At 46.9% G+C, this 18,368-nt stretch overlaps 1 protein-coding gene, 3 long non-coding RNA genes, 1 pseudogene and 4 gene segments (V, D, J or C); 3 read left to right on the forward strand and 6 right to left on the reverse strand.

Moving 5' to 3' along the window:
* Positions 1-14,348, forward strand: part of LOC125148985 (uncharacterized) — a 49,518-nt gene extending 35,170 nt beyond the window's left edge. The window contains exon 3 of the long non-coding RNA XR_007145764.1: positions 14,292-14,348. This is a non-coding gene — a long non-coding RNA (uncharacterized LOC125148985). The remainder of the gene's footprint in view (positions 1-14,291) is intronic.
* The window catches only part of LOC125148931 (immunoglobulin lambda variable 5-37-like), a 1,027,427-nt gene that overhangs the window by 87,295 nt on the left and 921,764 nt on the right, over positions 1-18,368 (reverse strand).
* LOC125148968 (uncharacterized) overlaps positions 1-18,368 on the forward strand; it is an 863,358-nt gene that overhangs the window by 86,131 nt on the left and 758,859 nt on the right. The gene's annotated exons all lie outside the window — the stretch shown is intronic.
* The window catches only part of LOC125148944 (immunoglobulin lambda variable 5-37-like), a 657,272-nt gene that overhangs the window by 82,511 nt on the left and 556,393 nt on the right, over positions 1-18,368 (reverse strand).
* LOC125148932 (immunoglobulin lambda-1 light chain-like) overlaps positions 1-18,368 on the reverse strand; it is a 327,578-nt gene that overhangs the window by 68,009 nt on the left and 241,201 nt on the right.
* Positions 1-18,368, reverse strand: part of LOC125148935 (immunoglobulin lambda-1 light chain-like) — an 899,300-nt gene that overhangs the window by 63,144 nt on the left and 817,788 nt on the right. The window lies entirely within an intron of this gene.
* LOC125148936 (immunoglobulin lambda variable 5-37-like) overlaps positions 1-18,368 on the reverse strand; it is a 647,249-nt pseudogene that overhangs the window by 54,611 nt on the left and 574,270 nt on the right.
* Positions 1-18,368, reverse strand: part of LOC125148937 (immunoglobulin lambda-1 light chain-like) — a 498,673-nt gene that overhangs the window by 50,284 nt on the left and 430,021 nt on the right.
* Positions 9,146-12,131, forward strand: LOC125148988 (uncharacterized). The gene is made up of 3 exons (XR_007145767.1): positions 9,146-9,229; positions 10,997-11,115; positions 12,056-12,131. It is a non-coding gene; the product is annotated as an uncharacterized LOC125148988 (long non-coding RNA).

Raw genomic sequence — 18,368 nt, forward strand, 5'->3', positions numbered from 1 at the left:
GTATTATAAGTTCCAACATACATACTTACTATATTTGCTTTACATGGTGAATTACCTTTTAAAGAGATTTAGATAATACACAGTCTCAGTATTTATCCCTGCACTTAGCATTTCTGATTTTTGCATTCATTTTGTAGATTTAGATTCTTTCTGGAATCATTTCCTCCTGCCTGAGGGATGTCCATGATTATTGGTTTTATATGGGTCTCACTGAAGAGAACCTCTGTCAGTTTTTGCATGGGTAGAAACGTTTTATTTAGCCTCCATTTTTGTTTTCTAATTTTTTCTTAAAAAAAGTTTTTTAATGTTTATTTCTGAGACAGAGAGAGACAGAGCATGAGTGAGGAAGGGACAGAGAGAGAGAGGGAGACACAGAATCCCAAGCAGGCTCCAGGCTCTGAGCTGTCAGCACAGAGCCCTATGCGGGGCTTGAACTCATGGACTGTGAGATGATGACCTGAGCTGAAGTCGGATGCTTAACCAACTGAGCCACCCAGGCGCCACTTAATTTTTTTAATTTAAAAAATTTTTAAATGTTTTAAAGTTTATATATTTGTTTTGAGAGTGAGCACGAGCTGGGGAGGGGGAGAGAGAGAATCCTAAGCAGGCTGACGCCCTGCTCCATCTCACAAATGAAGAGATCAGGAGCTGAGCTGAGATCAAGAGTCGGAATCTTAACCACTTGAGCCACCAGGTGCACCTATTTAGCTTCCATTTTTGAAGGACATTTTCCCTGGATGAAATACTCAGTTTTGTTTCTCTTTCAGTATTTTAAAGATGTAAATCCACCATCCTCCTCTTGATTTTCTGCTAATGGTACATCTGCTGGAATACTTATCATTGTTCCCCGAACAAAGTGAGATATTTGTCCATTGGAATCTGTATTTCCTGCAGAATCCAAAGTTATGCACTTTATTAGCTCTTAGTCTTTGTTGTTAAAATGGTTTTGTTATCATTGTTTCTGTATGATTTCCAGCCCTCACTTCTTTTTTTTAAACTTTTTTTTAATGTTTATTAATCTTTGAGAGAGAGAGAGAGAGAGAGAGAGAGAGAGAGAGAGAGAGTGTGAGCACAAGTAGGGGAGGAGCAGAGAGAGAGGGAGGCACAGAATGCAAACAGGTTCCAGGCTCCAAGCTGTCAGCACAGAGCCCGACATGGGGCTCGAACTCATGAACTGTGAGATCATGACCTCAAAGTCAGACACTTCTGACTGAGCCACCCAGGAGCCCTCCAGCACTCACGTCTAACTTATCAAGGTCCCTCCCAGTGACGTGAGTCATTTATGTGCAGAATAACGATGTCATAACATGGTCTTCTCTCCCCTATCATTTCTGTCCTCATTGTCATATTTTTATTTTTACTCCAAAAATCAAAATATATTGTTAGTATCTTTGCTGTAAACAGTTGAATACCTGTTATAGGCATTAAACAATAAAAGGTTTTTATATTTATATATGTGGTTATGATATCTGATGCTTTTTAAAATCTTTGTGTAGATTCTCATTCCTCTCTGTCACCCTTTCCTTCTGTCAAGGGGTGTTCTTTACTTTTGCTGTGGTGAGGATCTGTGGGTGGTCAGTTCCGTGAGGTTTGCAATCTGTGAAAGTTTTATTTTGTCTTTCCTTCTCAATGACATATTCAGTGGGAGAAAGATCAAGGTTGACAAGTTTGGGTTTTTTTGGTTTGTTTGTTTTTTAGTATTGTGGGGGATCAGCTTAGGAATCCCCTGGGTTTACACCAATGGGTTAACAAGGCATAAAGAAATACAAAGTCATAAAATGCTCACACCTGAGTTTGGGTAAATCAGATTGGCACCCCAAGAATAGGGGGTGCAAAGGCACCCCAAGCATAGGAAGGCACAAAGTTGCCAGGAATAGGGAGATGCGAAGGCACCCCAAAATAGGGAGGGGGTGCAGAGCCCCCCCCCCCCAAAATAGAGACAGAGAGAGGCAAAGGCCGGAAATAGAAATGGTACAAAGGTGCCCAATACATAGGAATAACAAGATTAGATATTCAGGGTGAAAGCACCCCAAATTTAGTACTATAGCAGAAAAGCTGCTTTAATAGGAGAATAGGGCCAGGTTAGGTGAATTGGACTATGGACTGCTGCACTGCAGGCAAAGCAGCCAGAGCGGAGATGGTTAACAAAAGAAAAGGTGTCTTGTCAACCTGAGGTTATTCCCCCTACCTGTCTTATCCCCGAGGCTAAGATAAACAGGGGTGCTGCCTCGTGTCTGCTGTAAACAACCTTCCTCCCGATTTCCCAGTGTCCGGATTTTGTTTTGTATTAACCCAAACCCCTAACCACGAATATCTTCAAGACCCCCTTTCCCTCACGAGTTAATGTTCACAGATTCATTTTCCCTTTGTGCACATCCGTCACCATGTTTGTAAGCCTTCTGATCCTAATAAAAATGGGGCAAGGACCCTTATTTGGGGCTCTTGTCTTTTCCCGGGCATTAGGCATCTCTCGCTTTCAATCCTGTGTCCTGCTCTTTTGCTAGACAAGAGATAACTTTAGACTCAGAGTCTGTGACAAATATTTTGTTTTCTTGCTTACACGACACGTAATGAGAACTATGCTCTTAGCATGAAGCTGGTTCCTCTGTGTCCTCTGTAGGAACACGTCTCCTCTCAGGCTGTGAGGGTTTGTAGCAATTTCATTATGATGCGTGTTGTGCTGTTTCTCATGTTCCCTGTGTCAGAGGTTTGTTCAGCTTTGGATATCCTGGCTAATTAGTTTTACCAATTTTGAATATTTTTGGCTATTATTTCTTTAAATGTTTATTTTTCTCTTAACCACCTGCTCCCCATCTTCTCTTCCTCAGTTACTCTAGTTACACACTTTAGGCCACATGAAGTTGTCTTAACCACACTGAGGCCTTGTTCATTTTTTTCTAGGTTTTGCTCTTTGTGTTTCACTCTGAATAGTTTTTTTTTTCCATATATGAAATTTATTGTCAAATTGGTTTCCATACAATATCCAGTGCTCATCCCAAAAGGTGCCCTCCTGAATACCCATCACCCACCCTCCCCTCCCTCCCACCCCCCATCAACCCTCAGTTTGTTCTCAGTTTTTAAGAGTCTCTTATGCTTTGGCTCTCTCTCACTCTAACCTCTTTTTTTTTTTTTTTTCCTTCCCCTCCTCCATGGGTTTCTGTTAAGTTTCTCAGGATCCACATAAGAGTGAAAACATATGGTATCTGTCTTTCTCTGTATGGCTTATGTCACTTAGCATCATACTCTCCAGTTCCATCCACGTTGCTACAAAGGGCCATATTTCATTCTTTCTCATTACCATGTAGTACTCCATTGTGTATATAAACCACAATTTCTTTATTCATTCATCAGTTGATGGACATTTAGGCTCTTTCTATAATTTGGCTATTGTTGAGAGTGCTGCTATAAACATTGGGGTAGAAGTGCCCCTATGCATCAGTACTCCTGTATCCCTTGGGTAAATTCCTAGCAGTGCTATTGCTTGGTCATAGGGTAGGTCTATTTTTAATTTTCTGAGGAACCTCCACACTGTTTTCCAGAGTGGCTGCACCAATTTGCATTCCCACCAACAGTGCAAGAGGGTTCCCGTTTCTCCACATCCTCTCCAGCATCTACAGTCTCCTGATTTGTTCATTTTGGCCACTCTGACTGGCGTCACTCTGAATAGTTTTTATTGCCACAAAGGCAACTTCACTAATCTCTTCTTCTGTGGCGTTGAATCTGCTGACAATATCAGTGTGTTTCAAATCATGTAATTTTCATTTTGGGAAGTTTTAAAAGATTTGGTCTTTAGAAAATATCTTCCATGTCTTCTAACCTGTTCAGTCATTCCTCCACTCACAGTAACAAATGAAACATAGTCACAATAACTGTGGGCCTATCCTCTCCTGATCCACCCTGTGCAGAGCAAGCCTGGTGGGTGGGGGGGTTCTGGGGACTCAGATCTGGGGGCCTGGGTCAGACCTGCTCATTGCTTTGTCCAAAGGCCTCCTGGGGCTGGAGGAGAGTTTGACACAGATGGGCAAGGGATTTGTGTCTCATTTCTTTGACTGCCTATCTCACTGTGAACATTACCACTGTTCCACCCATGACAGTAATAGCCTCATTCTCAGCCCCGGCTCCACTGATGGTCAGTGTGGTCATGTTCCCTGAGTTGGAGCCAGAGAATGGGTCAGGAATCCCGGAGGACCGATCGATATCATAACAGATAACCAGCATGTGCCTGGCCTGGCTTCTGCTAGTAGCAGTGAACATTTTACCCCCAGTGTTGTTTCCCCCACAGGTGATCCAGGCTGTCTGTCCCAGGGTCACTGACACCAAGCAGGGCTAAGTCAGCATATAGGAGGCCACAGAACCTGCAAGAGAGAAAAAATGAATTGGGCTGGAAGATGAAGGACCCATTTCCAGGAAATCCCTTAAGTTGCCTGGCCTGAATAGAGCTCTAGGAATTCTCTGGGCTCTAGGGTGACTCCTCTTATAAGTTTCAGTCCCAGAAGCTTATGGGGCTGGCTAGTGGATGGAGTCTTGAAAATGAGAACCCATTCACGCCTTTCTCTGCTCAGGACCACCCCCTCAGGGCTCAAACAGAGCCAGTGAGCACAGGTGGAGGGATTACACCCCTCTAGTCCCTCATCCCATACAGTGTAATAGGCATCCTGCCCCTCCGCCCCCCCACCCCTCCCGCCCCAGACAGCTCCCTGCTGAGCTCAGAGTCAGACTCAGTTTTGTCTTATATCTCTGAAGCTGGGGTGGGTGTGAGCCTGGGCACAGCACCTGGGTAGTATGCCAGGACACTGAGGAGGAGAGGGGTCCAGGCCATGGTGGAAGTGCCCTGATGCTGCTACCAAGACCCCAGAAGCTGGGCAAAGTTCCTCCCAGGCCTGTCTTATCCCCTTTCTTGAGAGACCTGCTGGTTATGCAAATAAGCTGAGCCTCAGGGGTTCAGAGAAGGGCTCAGCCCCTAGGGACACAGAGAGGGGAGGAGGATCCTGGTGCCACAGTCTGGGACTGATATCTCCCTCCCAGTTCATGTCCTGGGTTTGCTCCTTGGCTGGCCTGGACACTGAGACCTCAAAGGTGGAGTGTGTCTTTATTTTCTGAACACATTCTGTAAGTGACACTATAAGGCTCACAGAAGTGCAGGGTCCTACCCCAGATCACAGGTCATGGGCCACAGAGACCAAATAAAATTCATCCTCTGTCAAGAGCATATGGAGTTACTAATGGTGCTGTAAGAGTTGGCTCTCGGGTGTAATCTCCCGCAGCAGGTTATGGGCACTGTGCCTTAGTATCCCCATTTTGCAGTGAGGGACAGGGACAGATCAAGTGTGAAAAGAAATGATCGCTGTATATGAGAATGAGAGGGGGCTTCAAAGTTTAGTAACTCTTCAAGGGAATGTTTGTCATAATTAAGTTGTGTTCAGTTGTAAAAAAATATGTAATAAATATTTTACTTTACAAGTTAAGTAAAAAAAACTTTACCGAGAAATTACAGTGTTGCAGGTACTGGGAACAGGGAAGAACTGAATTTTCAGTGCCCTCTCCCTCCCATGAGAGAGATGAGTGGAGGGACAGGTTAGAGGAACTTCCAGGAAGGAGGAGCAGCTGTGTCGGTCAGGGTAGAGAGCTGTCGGCAAAGGGGAGGGAGTGGGAAACGTGGTCACAGGGAGCACTGGTGTTTGTGGACAGTGACAGTGCTTTAGCTCCATTAAAGTGAGCTGGGATGTGAGTTGGTGGCAGACCAAGTGCCTCTACCTGTGTTAGAGAAATATGCAATGTCTCCATGAGCAGGACCCAACACACATACACCCTGAAGAATATGTCCTTGAGAGTGAAGGATGACACTGTAGACAGATGACAAATGTCCTTAAGGTCTCACGTCCTGGTTGCTAACCCCCCTTGCCTGTTAAAAGCCCTAATGGCCAGACTCTCCCATCTGCAGGTGGCTTTGGCAGGTTATCTCTGCTGCCCCCTGGTGGCCACTCCACACTGGCTGCGGGAGGTGCTAGGGCCTCCCCTGTGAAGTGGAGATTCCTAACCTACAGCTCAGATGCTGAGTCCTGCTCCATGGACTGCTGCCCCAGGGAGGAATGACTTTTCTATGCATGGCTCCTGCCTGCCTCACGTCCTGGCATGAGGGGCCCAGATTACCCATGAAAACATGAATAGACTCATTTGGAGGAGGAGAGCCCAGGTTTCAGTGAGGCGTCTTTGCACCTGTCCCTGGGGATGGTGGGAGGTTATGCATGTGGGACAACAGCTTAGCACTGGGGGACACAAGACTCAGAGGGTGGCTCTTACTGGTTCCAATTATAGATGCAGGGCTGATGTGTGTGTGGGGGGTGACCTGGGACTAATGCCGCAGAGACAGAAACAGGACAGCATTCACAGAGTGGACATTTATTCAGACCCACATTGTTCTTGCACATATTCCATCAAGAGAATTTTGTATGAACAAGACAGAGTCCTCTTGAAGTGGTAACTCTGCAGCTACTCTAGTGATGTACGGAAAGAAGAAACAAGCAGTGAGAATCATGTGGGAAAAGCCCAGTAGTGCCCTCGGGAGAAGCAGAGGGGTGGCTAGAGGATCTGAAAGCAGAGGACAAACCTGAGGGACTTGAATTTCCAATCCAGATAAGGGCCTGTATGGTGTTTTCTCCTAAGGTGAGCATTTGGGGCACAGAGGGTGTGGTCAGGTGTCCTAAGAGTCCATTTCCAGGTAATAAGCCCGGGTCCCTTGGCAGCTGATGGGCTCATAGAGGGGCCTCTGAGAGGAAGATGCTGGGGTGGGGGTTTGACACAGGTGGGCTCAGATCAGCCGTGGGTTCTACCTATGTCACCTGGGGGCTGGGCCACTCAGGGAAGTGGTTACTATTCTCTGCTCCTCCCTTATCCAAATGCAGCCACAAGGACTAGGGTGCTACATGTGCCTCTGGTCCTGTTGCTGTGTCTGGGGTCCCACATGGATTACCTATCACTGCTTTCTCCAACATCCCACTACTAACTGAGCTGAGCAGGAACATGAAGGGGGGTGCGTCTGAGAGGGAGGGGTGGCTGGGAGAGGAGATGGGTCCCCAGTCCCTGTAGAGGGAGAGAGGAGAACAGAGGCTGGCAGGTGCAGGGCAGCAACAGTCACCTGCACCAGGTGAGGAAGGCCACCCAGGCTGAGAGGGGATGTGGGAGGACCTCAGCCAGAATGTTTCAGGTCCTGAAGGAGACAGCTTCTTTCTCTCAGTTGTGGCAGCTGCCTGTAGGGGGGTGCTGCTGCACTTGGCCATGGAGCCACCTAGGACCAGGGAGATGCCAGCTGATTCATTGTCCTGTTGATGAAAAAGCCTATGGTGAGAATGCCCAGATTATAATTCTCTAGAATTTTCTTTTCATGATCTTTTAAACTGGAAAATCCTTGCAACTATTATTTTCATTTTAGAGATTTCCACCAAAGATTGTCTTTCTAATCATCAGTTTAATAATAAATATTAAATATTTATTAATATTAAATATTAACATCTATATTAACAATTAATGTATAAGATAATAAATATATAAATATAATAATAAATAATATAATTAATATTAATATTAATATTAAATAGAATAATGCAGTTGCACTTGCCATGCTTTGGTGAGGAGAAAATGATTTTCTGTCCTGTGTCTCCCCACTCCCACGAAGGTATCACTCTGACGAAAGCCAGGAGTGGAGATTGGAAATTTTCTGCTTTTCCTTCTTAATAAATTTCTCATCTGTTTTTTTTCAATATCTGAAGTTTATTGTCAAATTGGTTTCCATACAACACCCAGTGCTCATCCCAAAAGGTGCCCTCCTCAATACCCATCACCCACCCTCCCCTCCCTCCCACCCCCCATCAACCCTCAGTTTGTTCTCAGTTTTTAAGAGTCTCTTATGCTTTGGCTCTCTCCCAATCTAACCTCTTTTTTTTTTCCCTTCCCCTCCCCCATGGGTTTCTGTTAAGTTTCTCAGGATCCACATAAGAGTGAAACCATATGGTATCTGTCTTTCTCTGTATGGCTTATGTCACTTAGCATCATACTCTCCAGTTCCATCCACGTTGCTACAAAGGGCCATATTTCATTCTTTCTCATTGCCACGTAGTACTCCATTGTGTATATAAACCACAATTTCTTTATCCATTCATCAGTTGTCTCATCTGTTTTTTTGACCTCATGCAATTGCTCTAAACGTCAATTTCAAAATCAGAAGTCAAAGAATCGTGAAGAGAAATTCAGCATATGATACAACTTTATTCATGTCTTGGAAAGATTTCTCCTCTTAGAGGGACAGGTGAGGCCCAGATGCAGACAAGCCTACCACAGAGGGTCAGCACAGGGGTGAGTGTGAGTCCCTATGGGTCAGACCTGAGCTGAGGGTCAGACCTGCAGGTGATGGGATCTGGGACAATGGGAGGACAGTGGTGGTAGGAGTAAGTCCCCATGTGGGACCCAAGATGGTGTTGCACTTCTTCCACAGTTTCTGTAAAACCTAAGGAGGGAGGGGCCTGGGGCAGGAGGGTCCTGTTCCCCTCTTCATGAACCTTAGACAGCCCTTCAGGATGTGGGATGCCTCATCCAGGAACCAGAGGAGACATAATCCCTGGGGACCATCCAGGCTGCCTGTACCCAGGAGGAGAGGACTGTGCTGTCTGAGAGAGCTGTCTTCCCTTCTGAGTGACACCTGATTACATCTGGGCTCATGTGGTATATAATGACACCCTAAATATTTGTTCTTTACCATGGAACCTAATTACAGCCATAGTCAGAATAGCCTCCCAACTCTGCCATTGTTCAGCATGATAAACAGAGACAGGGTGTAGAACTTGCTGGAGTCTCCAACTCTGCAGGGGCTGGGCCAGGACCAGGGAGGACACTTGACCCTGAGGCCTCACCTGCAGCTGCTCAAAAGGTGGGTGAGAGTGAGAGTCAGGCCAGGGCAGGGGGATTTCTGTCCCATCACCCATCCTGTCATTGTGAGTCACTGCCAGCTCCTCCCAACTGACTTGGTAGGTGGCACAGCGATAGTCAGCCTTGTCCTGGCCCTGGGTTTGGCTGATGCTCAGGGTGACCATGTCCCTATGTAGGATCCTCAGAATTCCTCGGAGTCCTGGCTTGGCTTCTGCTGGTTCCAATACACATTTTCACTCCTGAGCTTATCTCCAGAGCAGGGGATCCTTGCTCTGACCAGGGCCACAGACATGGAAGGAATCTGTCTCAGGTCAGGGGAGACACAGAACCTGTAGGAGAGGAGAGGGGAGGGGGCTGGAGGAAGAAGAGGAGGCTGAGTCAGGCTTGGTGGCTCAAGCCTGAGGAGAGACAGCAATGTAGACCCAGGCGAGTGCGGGGCCCTGACCCCATGGACCCTGGGTGGGAGGGAGAGCAGGGCACCTGTGCCGAACACTGTGCCCCCCTGTGGGCCATTCATCTGTGCTGGGACGAACTAGTAGGTGAGCAAGAGTGAAACCACTGGCAGTGCGGTCCTCAGACGACCAGCACCCTTAGCTCACCTGGGAGCTGTTCCACATGCAGATGTCCGGGCCCCACCCAGACCTGCTGCACGTACATCTGTTGTGCCCCTCCCCCACCAAGAGGACTGTGTGCTCACTGAGCTTCATGCTCTGGTCTAAGCCACCATGGACAATCTTATTCCTTCTGCTTGTCTAACCAGGTCCTACTAGGCCACTTGGGACTTGAGGCTTAACTGTCCTGCCCTGGTCACTGAACTTGAACAAACTATAGGTGCCACAATGGTGTGGCTAAGTTGAACTTTTTCACCAGCTGTGTGGGTTGTGTGTTGGTGGTGGGTGAATTCCCAGTGGGATGTTGGCTGCCCTGGGCTGGTGGGTGAGAATGTGCCATGACCCCTTTTGTCTACTTCTGGGAGTGAATCATTAGGAAAAGTGGGGGCACTGGCTGGAGTGATTCATGGAGACTTCATGGGGGAGCTAGGTTTCTACTACACAACTGGGGTGAGCAGGGGTATGTATGGATTCAGGAGGTCCCCTAATACACCTTGCATCTCTGATCACAGTCATAAATGCACAATTCAGTTCAGCAGGCCTGATAAGGGATGAATCTTCCAGAATGAAGATTTGGTTCGTCTGAACTGGCAGGGATCATGACTAACTCAGATAATTGCTGTGGTCAAGGTGGATATGGGGTGGGTAGTGAAGAAGGTAATTATGGACACTACTCTGACCACAGGATACTGGGAGAAATGAGGACATTAGAAGTAACAAGTGTATCTTCCTTATGTTGTATGAATATGATTGGATATATATTAATCATATATTTCTGTTTTATTCTCCTGTCTCATCCCATTATTATCTAACACCAGATGTGTTAACAATACCTAGATTTCTATCTCAATATGAAGTTACAGGATAGCAAATCAGCTGGGACACAAATAAATATACCTAGCCCACAAGAATATGTTTTGTATCCTCTTGGGGAGGAAGGGCTGAACATGTTTGTAATTGTTCGCTGGGTGGTTTCATCATATTCGGTGGAAACATGGCTGCCGGCATTATCTTAATTGGAAACTGTAGTTTGTGGGGATGTGGGTGAATTTCATGTGGATGACGGGGGACTGTGGTAGCTTATTAAGTGTCAGCATGGACAGCATTTACAGGCTGAACTGTTTTTCACAGAATGGTTTTCTGTCTATATTTTTGGGTAGGTGGGTATAAGGAGAGAACCTTGTACAAGATCTGTGGGGGAGAAGTGAGGAAGCACCCATTTTGTGTCTCCCTTATGGGATTGAGTATCTTCTGGTCACTTTGTAGGAGGAGGCAACTGCCCCAATGTCCCTTATTCACAATCAGGATGGATGTGACCCTCCCAACTGTCTGTCAGAACCCAGAGTAGCTAGTGTATCTTCATTTTTGTCATTGTTTAAAAATACAGGGAACAAACTGATCTGTTGGGGATTTTGACACATGTAATGGGGTTTTCAGGGAGAAACCAGAGCTTTGTGTTTATATAGTGGCCTCCACAGTTCCCTGCAGTCTGTGTTGGAGATGCTGGCCATCCTGGACTGGGTTCCTGGAAGCAGACTCTGAGATGGAGAAGTACATGTGTAGGAGATCTGGAAGGAGGATGGAGGTCAGACTGGGCAGAGGGGGAAGCAACCCACACAGAGTGAGACATCAGATGAGGCCTCATCCCTGCAGGGAGCTCTAAAGCTGGGACCTTTCAGGATATCTATATCTGAGGCAGGGCTTTGGGGCCTCAGGTCAGCATTCACCTGAACCTCTCTGAGAAGGGACAGAAACCTGGGGAGGCAGTTGTCTGAACAAAGAGCAGTGAACTTCCTCCCAGTGAGGAGGACCCCTGTGAGCTGTCAGGGACTCCAGGCAGAGGTGTGTGCATGTGTGAGCCCAGGAGAGGGGTGACACCACAGTGGGTAATGCACTTGTCTGCTCCACTCAGAATCCCCAGCTGTCATGGTGGCAGGGCTTCTGGAGCTCAGCTGAGCTGGGAAATTCTGGGCTCTAATCTTGGTCAGTGGGGCGAAGAACTGACCCATGACCATCATATGGAAATGCGGGGATAATGATCAGTGGGAGGATGTTTCTTTCTGTTTGTCCTTCTACCCAGTCCATCTCTCCCCCAAATACACATAGACCCAGACAATCCTGGGAGCCCCAAATCACCCTCAGGAGGTACTGCATGAAGGGTGGGTGGATACAGAGGTCTGTGGACCTTGGGTCTGGGCACCTGGGTCAGACCTGCTGATTGCTTTGTGCACATGTCTTCTGGAGGAAAACGTGACACAGATGGGGAAGGGGTGTGTGTTCCTGGTCTGCCTGTGTCACTGTGAGCATTACCACTGTCCCACACCTGACAGTAATAGTCAGCCTCATCCTCAGTCTGGGCCTCACTGATGATCAGGGTGGCCGTGTTCCCTGAGTTGGTGCCTGAGAATCGGTCAGGGGTCCTTGAGGGCTGGTTCCTGCCGTAACAGATGACCAACATAGGGGCCTGGCCAGGCTTCTGCTGGTACCAGTAAACACTTTTACTTCCACTGTTGTTTCCCCTACAGGTGATCCTGGCTGTCTGGGTCAAGGTCACCAAAATGTAGGAGACTGAGTCAGCATGGAGGAGGCCAAGGAGCCTACAAGAAAGAAACGAATAGGTGGGCTTCCAGGTTTGGGTCTCATCTGTAGGAAACCCTCATCTCCCTCACAGTGATTGAGCTCCAGGGGCTCTCTAGCCCCATGGAACCCAAGAGCCCGGCTGGTGGATGGAGCCTTTGTACAAACAGGAACCTCCTGGCTCCTTTCTTTGGGCAGGTGCAGCCATTCAGGGCTCACACAGAGCCAGTGAGCCCAGTGGGGGATTTGACCCCTCTAGCCCTCCTCCTGCAGCAGGGTCATAAGCATCCTACTTCCCACAGGTAGCCTTCTATTGAAGTCAGAATCAAGGCCTGGTGTGTCCCAGATTTGTGGGGCTGGGGTGGGTGTGATCCTGGATTCAGCACCTGTGCAGTGAGCAAGGAGGCTGAGGAGGAGAGGGGTCCAGGCCGATGGTGGGGGTAATGTAATTCTGCTCCCGAGATCCGAGGTTGGGCAGATTTCCTCCGAGGCTTCCCTTATCCCCTTGCTGGACATACCTGCTCTTCCTGCAAATCAGCCAGGGCTCAGGGACTGCTGCTAAGAAACTTGGTGGTTTTTGAGAAGGACTCAGTTCCAAGGGGCACAGAGAGGGAAGTGGCAGCCCATGCAGACCCATCCTCATCCAAGTGGCTTCTGATCTACTCTCTGATCCCATAGTTCAGTCTGACATCTCCACCCCAGGTTGTGTTCTGTCTTTGCCCTTGGGTGACCATAGGAGGCTTAGGTCAGTGCAGTGTCCTACCCCAGATCACTGTGTGTGAGCATCAAACCTGAACAAATTCCTCCCTTGCTAAGTGCACATGGAATTTTAAGGAGCCCTTGAGGTGCTGTAGTGTCTATTCTTGGGGAGATCTGCTGAGACAGATCATAGATGCTGTGCCTCAGTACCCCCAGGCTGCACTCTACCAGGGGCAGACCCAGCTTGAGGTAGGTTTGACAGTGACTGAGTTTAGCAGAAATGAGGTGGGCTGGAGAGGCATGGAGTGCTGGACCTGTGCTAGAGGTAGAGGCAAATTCTACAGAAGACAGATGTGAGACACCCCGACTCAGAACTGTAGATCAGTGTCAAGGTGATACTGCAGAAAACCTACACCTTTCCCCTCAGGTCTCAGGTTCTGGAGACCCACCCTTTCCTCCCTGTTAGGAGCCTTGATGCCCAGACCCTCCCCCATCATCTGCAGGTGGCTTTGCCAGGTGATCTCTGCTGCCCCCGGTGGCCACTACACAGGGCTGCTGGGGGCTCAGGGAAGTCCTTTGTCAGGTGGAGGTTCAGAATCCACAGTTCAGAGCAGGATTCCCTGTTCCATGGACTGCTGGCCCCAGGGGAGGAATTTCCTGTCTCTGAGTAGCCCCTGCCAGCCTCAAGATGAGGCAGAAAGGGATCAGATTACTCATGAATGTATGCGCAGGCTCATTTGGGGGAGGAGAAAGCAAGGCGCACAGGAGGTATTACTACACATACCTTGGGTGGTGGGTGGTCATGTATGTGGGTCTGGGGCTTGGCACAAGGGGACACAGGACTCAGAGTCCTCCTCCTACTGGTTCTGGCTGCTGGTGCAGGGCTAAAATAGGGCAGTGGTGGCTGTTAGTCCAAGGTTGGAGACAGGAGAGCTCTCACCAGCAAGCATTTATTGACCCACTTTGTCTGGCAGACATTCCATCCTGGGAAATGAGTGTGAACAAGACACAGTCCCTGTCCCAGAATTTCCATCTTGTTTGTGGGGCAGTATATTGGACACACATGCTTTGGTGATACAGCAGACAGTCTCTATCTGGATCTTGTCTTGAATACTCATTTAAAAGCCAGGCCATTGCTATTCTCAGGTCTTACCGGGCCACAATTGACCTTGTGGCCCAGTGCTTGCCCATGGATGTGTCAGTCAGCTGGGGTTCTTTCCTGAGACACTTGCTCTTGTGAAGGAAAAACAGCCTAGATACATGCAGTGCCTTTCTTTTTCAATTGAAAAATTTTTAAAGTTTTATTTTTGACAGAGAGAGTATGTGTGAGCAGGGGAGGGGCAGAGAGAGAGAGCTGTCAGCACAGAGCCCAACCCAGGGCTCAAATGCACAAACTGCAAGATCATGACCTGAGCCGAAGTCAGACGCTTAACTGACTGAACCACCCAGGTGCCCCTTAAAGAATTTTTTTTTTTTAATGTGCAGTGCTTTCTTCTTGACCATGGATGTGATAGTTGGCGCTGCAGCAGCCATTCCGAGGTCTGTTGTCAACAACAGTGAAAAGCAAGTCCTCCACAGTAGTGATGGTGAGACCAAAAGTGAGCAGATACGGGACCTCACGGAATTGCTGACTACCTGAAGAAACACATCTGACTTCAGAGCTGTTTTTGTGGGAGAAAAATGAGCTTATGAATGTTCATGCCTCTGACTGAGATGTGCATGTATTGCATTAACAATTTCCTGACCAGTTAGGATAATAATTAACACAACAAATCAATGAATAAATATAGTGATGGGAAAATGTGCTGTGTTGTGTGGTATGTAGACAATGAATTGAGATCAAACAAGACGACAGACAGGTGCTGTGTGGTGAGAGGCTGGAGGAGGCCTCTCTGCAGAGGTGACCTTGGAGCTGCTGTCAGGATGGGAAGAAGGAACAAGAACTAAAGAGTGTGTCTGGAGATAGTCCCTGTGGAGAAGAGTCTGGTTTGTCTGAGGATGCAGGGACAGTAAGGACCTTAGGAGTCTGCGATTCAAAACTATTTGAGTTCCAAGATGATTATTTTCTCATATAACCTCGGGGACAGGAGTGATGGGTTAGAATTCTCATTGTTGTATGTTTCCAGGTAAGGGGACTCACGAGAGGAGTCCCTGTGTGAGCTTCCCTGAAAACTGAAAGGGAAGCAGGAGCCCTTTTGTAGCTGAGTCACTGTGGCTTATCTGCAGCTCACCCATGTGTGTGTGTTCCGCATGACATCAAATTCCTGTCACACATCCCTTCATATTATATATTTTTACACATAGACGTGTGAATATGCTATTGAATATGTGTGCACACGCATATTTATTGTTTGTGGTGTGTACGTTTGTAGATGCACGTATGCTTGTGTGTGTAGAGATACACATATATTTACAATATATACACATATCTTTTCTGAGGGTTCTGAGCTCTGAATTGGGTACCAAAGTTGTAGTTGATGGGATCCTTGCTTTGTTACAAAGCCCGAAGTTCCACTTTATCATAAGGGACAGGGTGGGGATGGCTACCGTAATGATTAATGGGACCAAATGGTAATCAGAATCATTTGACACATATGTTGGTGTTGGCTAGTTAATGATATGTTCCTGGAACTGAAATAGATGGGCACCCTACCAATTATTACTTCATCTGTATAAATAGAAGCCTCCATCTCCCAAGATTTTGGTTGCTACTAAATCTTAGCAGAGGATGTATGCTGATCATGAGCCACTAAATGACCCTATAACCTGAGCTGTCTGTGTGAACTGGTGCTTTGTGACCAACCATGCCAAGGACTGGGCATTCACATCAGCTCTCCATCATCAGCGTGAAGAGGTAAATATGAGATCAGGCTTTACCAGGTCCTGAAGGCACAGATGAGTCCCATGAGAAAGAGGCCCGAGTGCCCAGGACCCCAACCCCTGCTGCATTCATTGTCTTTTCTCTATCTTGTACAACTGTGGCTTAGTGGGGACAGTCTGTAACCAGCTGAGGTACAGGAGAACACTTAGCTGGCTGACAGAGCTTCTGCACAAAACACACTTGTCTTTCTTGTTTCTGATCCTTAAATGTTTATTTATTTTTGAGAAAGAGAGGCAAGTGGGAGGAGGGGCAGAGAGAGGGTGGGAGGACAGAGGAGCCGAAGTGGGCTCTGTGTTGACAGCAGCGAGCCTGATGCAGGGCTCAAGCTCATGAACCCTGATATCATGATTTGAGCTGAAGTTGGATACTCAACCAGCGGAGCCACCCAGGCACCTGCCGGAGTCCAGCTCCAGCAGGTCCAGGGGTTCCTGAAGGATGAATGGCGTTGGCAAAAAAGTGAAAATAAAATAAAACAAAAATAAAACGGACACAGACAATAGCAGTGTGTTAGACTGGCCGCTTTATTGTGACACTATATTTGTAAGCAATTTCCTTGTAGCATGCGTCATCTATGTTTTCTGGCATTACCTAATTCTAAAAATGTTCCTATGTGTAATCACCCATTAAGGAACAACATGGTTATTTTCTTGTGATGTTCCCTCCTGCCCTTTGCTTATTGATTAATTTATTCATATTATTTTCATTATGTATCTACGTTTATCTATAGTCTATAAAGCATTTGCTTTGCTATTTTCATGAAAGGTCATCTATCTCTCAACATCTCAAGTGGAACAGTTACAGGGACATGACCTCTTAGTTGTTTCCCCGAACCATTTGTGGTTTGAGGAACAAAAGAATTCGCCTCGGTCCGAGGTGCCAGGAGGGGGCCAAGAGGGCCTTAGAAACCCACGCCTTATGCATTCCCAGAGAGACAATGCACCTAGGAACTAATGAACCATTCTGTACCTTAATCGACTAAGTTCAGTCATCATCTGGAATGCCTCCTGGGGGCCAAGTGGGCCTGGGGGTTGGAGTAACTTGTGCCCAAAGATACATTCCTTTGTTGCCAGAGTGGGGCTTTGGAATCCTTTTGTTCCCTCCTTGGCTGGGAAATATATGGGGCTATCCTTCCTTTAGGTAGAGGAGTCTTTATAGGGGGTGGCGAGGGCTAGATGTAGGGCTGCACAATTTCCTTGCAGAACCTTATTTCTTTCCCCAGTGGTTCTTCTCCCAGGGGACCTGTGGAGGGCAATTCCCCAACAGACAATTCCCCAGGTACTTTCATTGGTCGTGGGGCTGCCCCGACCAACGTTAGGGCCAAATTACATCAAAGCAGGAGTGCAAGAAGCTTCACTGTTGATGGGCCGCCCTGCAGTCCCGATCCGTCCACCGCCCGGGCCCTGCCATCAGGCTGGTTGGAGAGCTTGGCTTTCAGCAGGCACCCCTCCTATTTCTGATCTTAAAGGGAAAAGGATGCAGTATTTCACCATCTAGTATGATTTTAGCTACGTGACTTTTATCAATGTCCTTTGTCAAGTACAGGCAAGTTGCTTTATATGCCTGGTTTGTTAAGTGTTTTTCTAATTAAATGATGTTGGATTTGTCAAATGCACTTTCTGAATCTATTGTGATAATCATGTGATTTTTGTATTTTATCCTATTGGTATGATGTAGTACATTAATCGTTTTTTTTTTTTTGTATGTTAAAATACCTTGTATTGTTGCAATACGTCCCATTTGCTCATGGCATCTAATTCTTTCTGTATGTTGCTGGATTTGGTTTGATAGTGTTTTGTTGAGGATTTTGTGCCCATATTTGTAAGAGGTATTGGTCTATAGTTTTCTAGTGATGTCTATTTTTGGTGTCATTGTAACGATGGCTACGTAAAATCAGTCAGGAAGTCTATCACATTCATCTATTTTTTGGAACACATTGTGAAAAACTTGTATTACAGTTGAATTTTGAACAAAGCAGGAGTTAGTTGTGCTGACCCCTGTGCAGTCACAAATCTGCTTATAACTTTTGACTCCCCCAAACTTTAAGTACTAATAGCCTACAATTGATGAGAAACCTTGCTGACAACATAAACAGCTGATTAACATATATTTCATATGTTCTATGTATTATATATTGTACTCTCACAAAAAAGTGAGCTTAAAATGTTTTTAAGAGAAAATTAAGAAAATTAGGATAGCTCAGGGGTGCCTGGTTGGCTCAGTTGGTTGAACGCCTGGCTTCAGCTCAGGTCATGATCTCACGGTTCAAGCCCCGCGTCGGGCTCTGTGCTGACAGCTCAGAGCCTGGAGCCTGCTTCAGATTCTGTGTCTTCCTCTCTCTCTCTGCCCCTCCCCTGCTCACACTCTGTCAATCTCTCTCTCAAAAAATAAATAAACATTAAAAAAATTAGAAAAAAAAAGAAAATTAGGATAGCTGGGGCACCTGGGTGGCTCAGTCAGTTAAGCATCTGACTCTGGATTTCGACTCAGGTCATGATCTCATGGTTTGTGAGTTTGAGACCCACATAGGGCTTTGTGCTGACAGCTCGGAATCTACTTAGGATTCTCTCTCCACCTCTTTCTCTGCTCTTCCCCCCACCCCCCAAAATAGATAGGTAAACATTAAAAAAGAAAAAGAAAATTCACGTAGCTGGTGCTGCTGTGCGGGGCTCCGGGAGCCCCTG

The sequence above is a fragment of the Prionailurus viverrinus genome, chromosome D3, assembly GCF_022837055.1.
Source record: "Prionailurus viverrinus isolate Anna chromosome D3, UM_Priviv_1.0, whole genome shotgun sequence".
NCBI classification, from domain to species: Eukaryota; Metazoa; Chordata; class Mammalia; order Carnivora; family Felidae; genus Prionailurus; species Prionailurus viverrinus.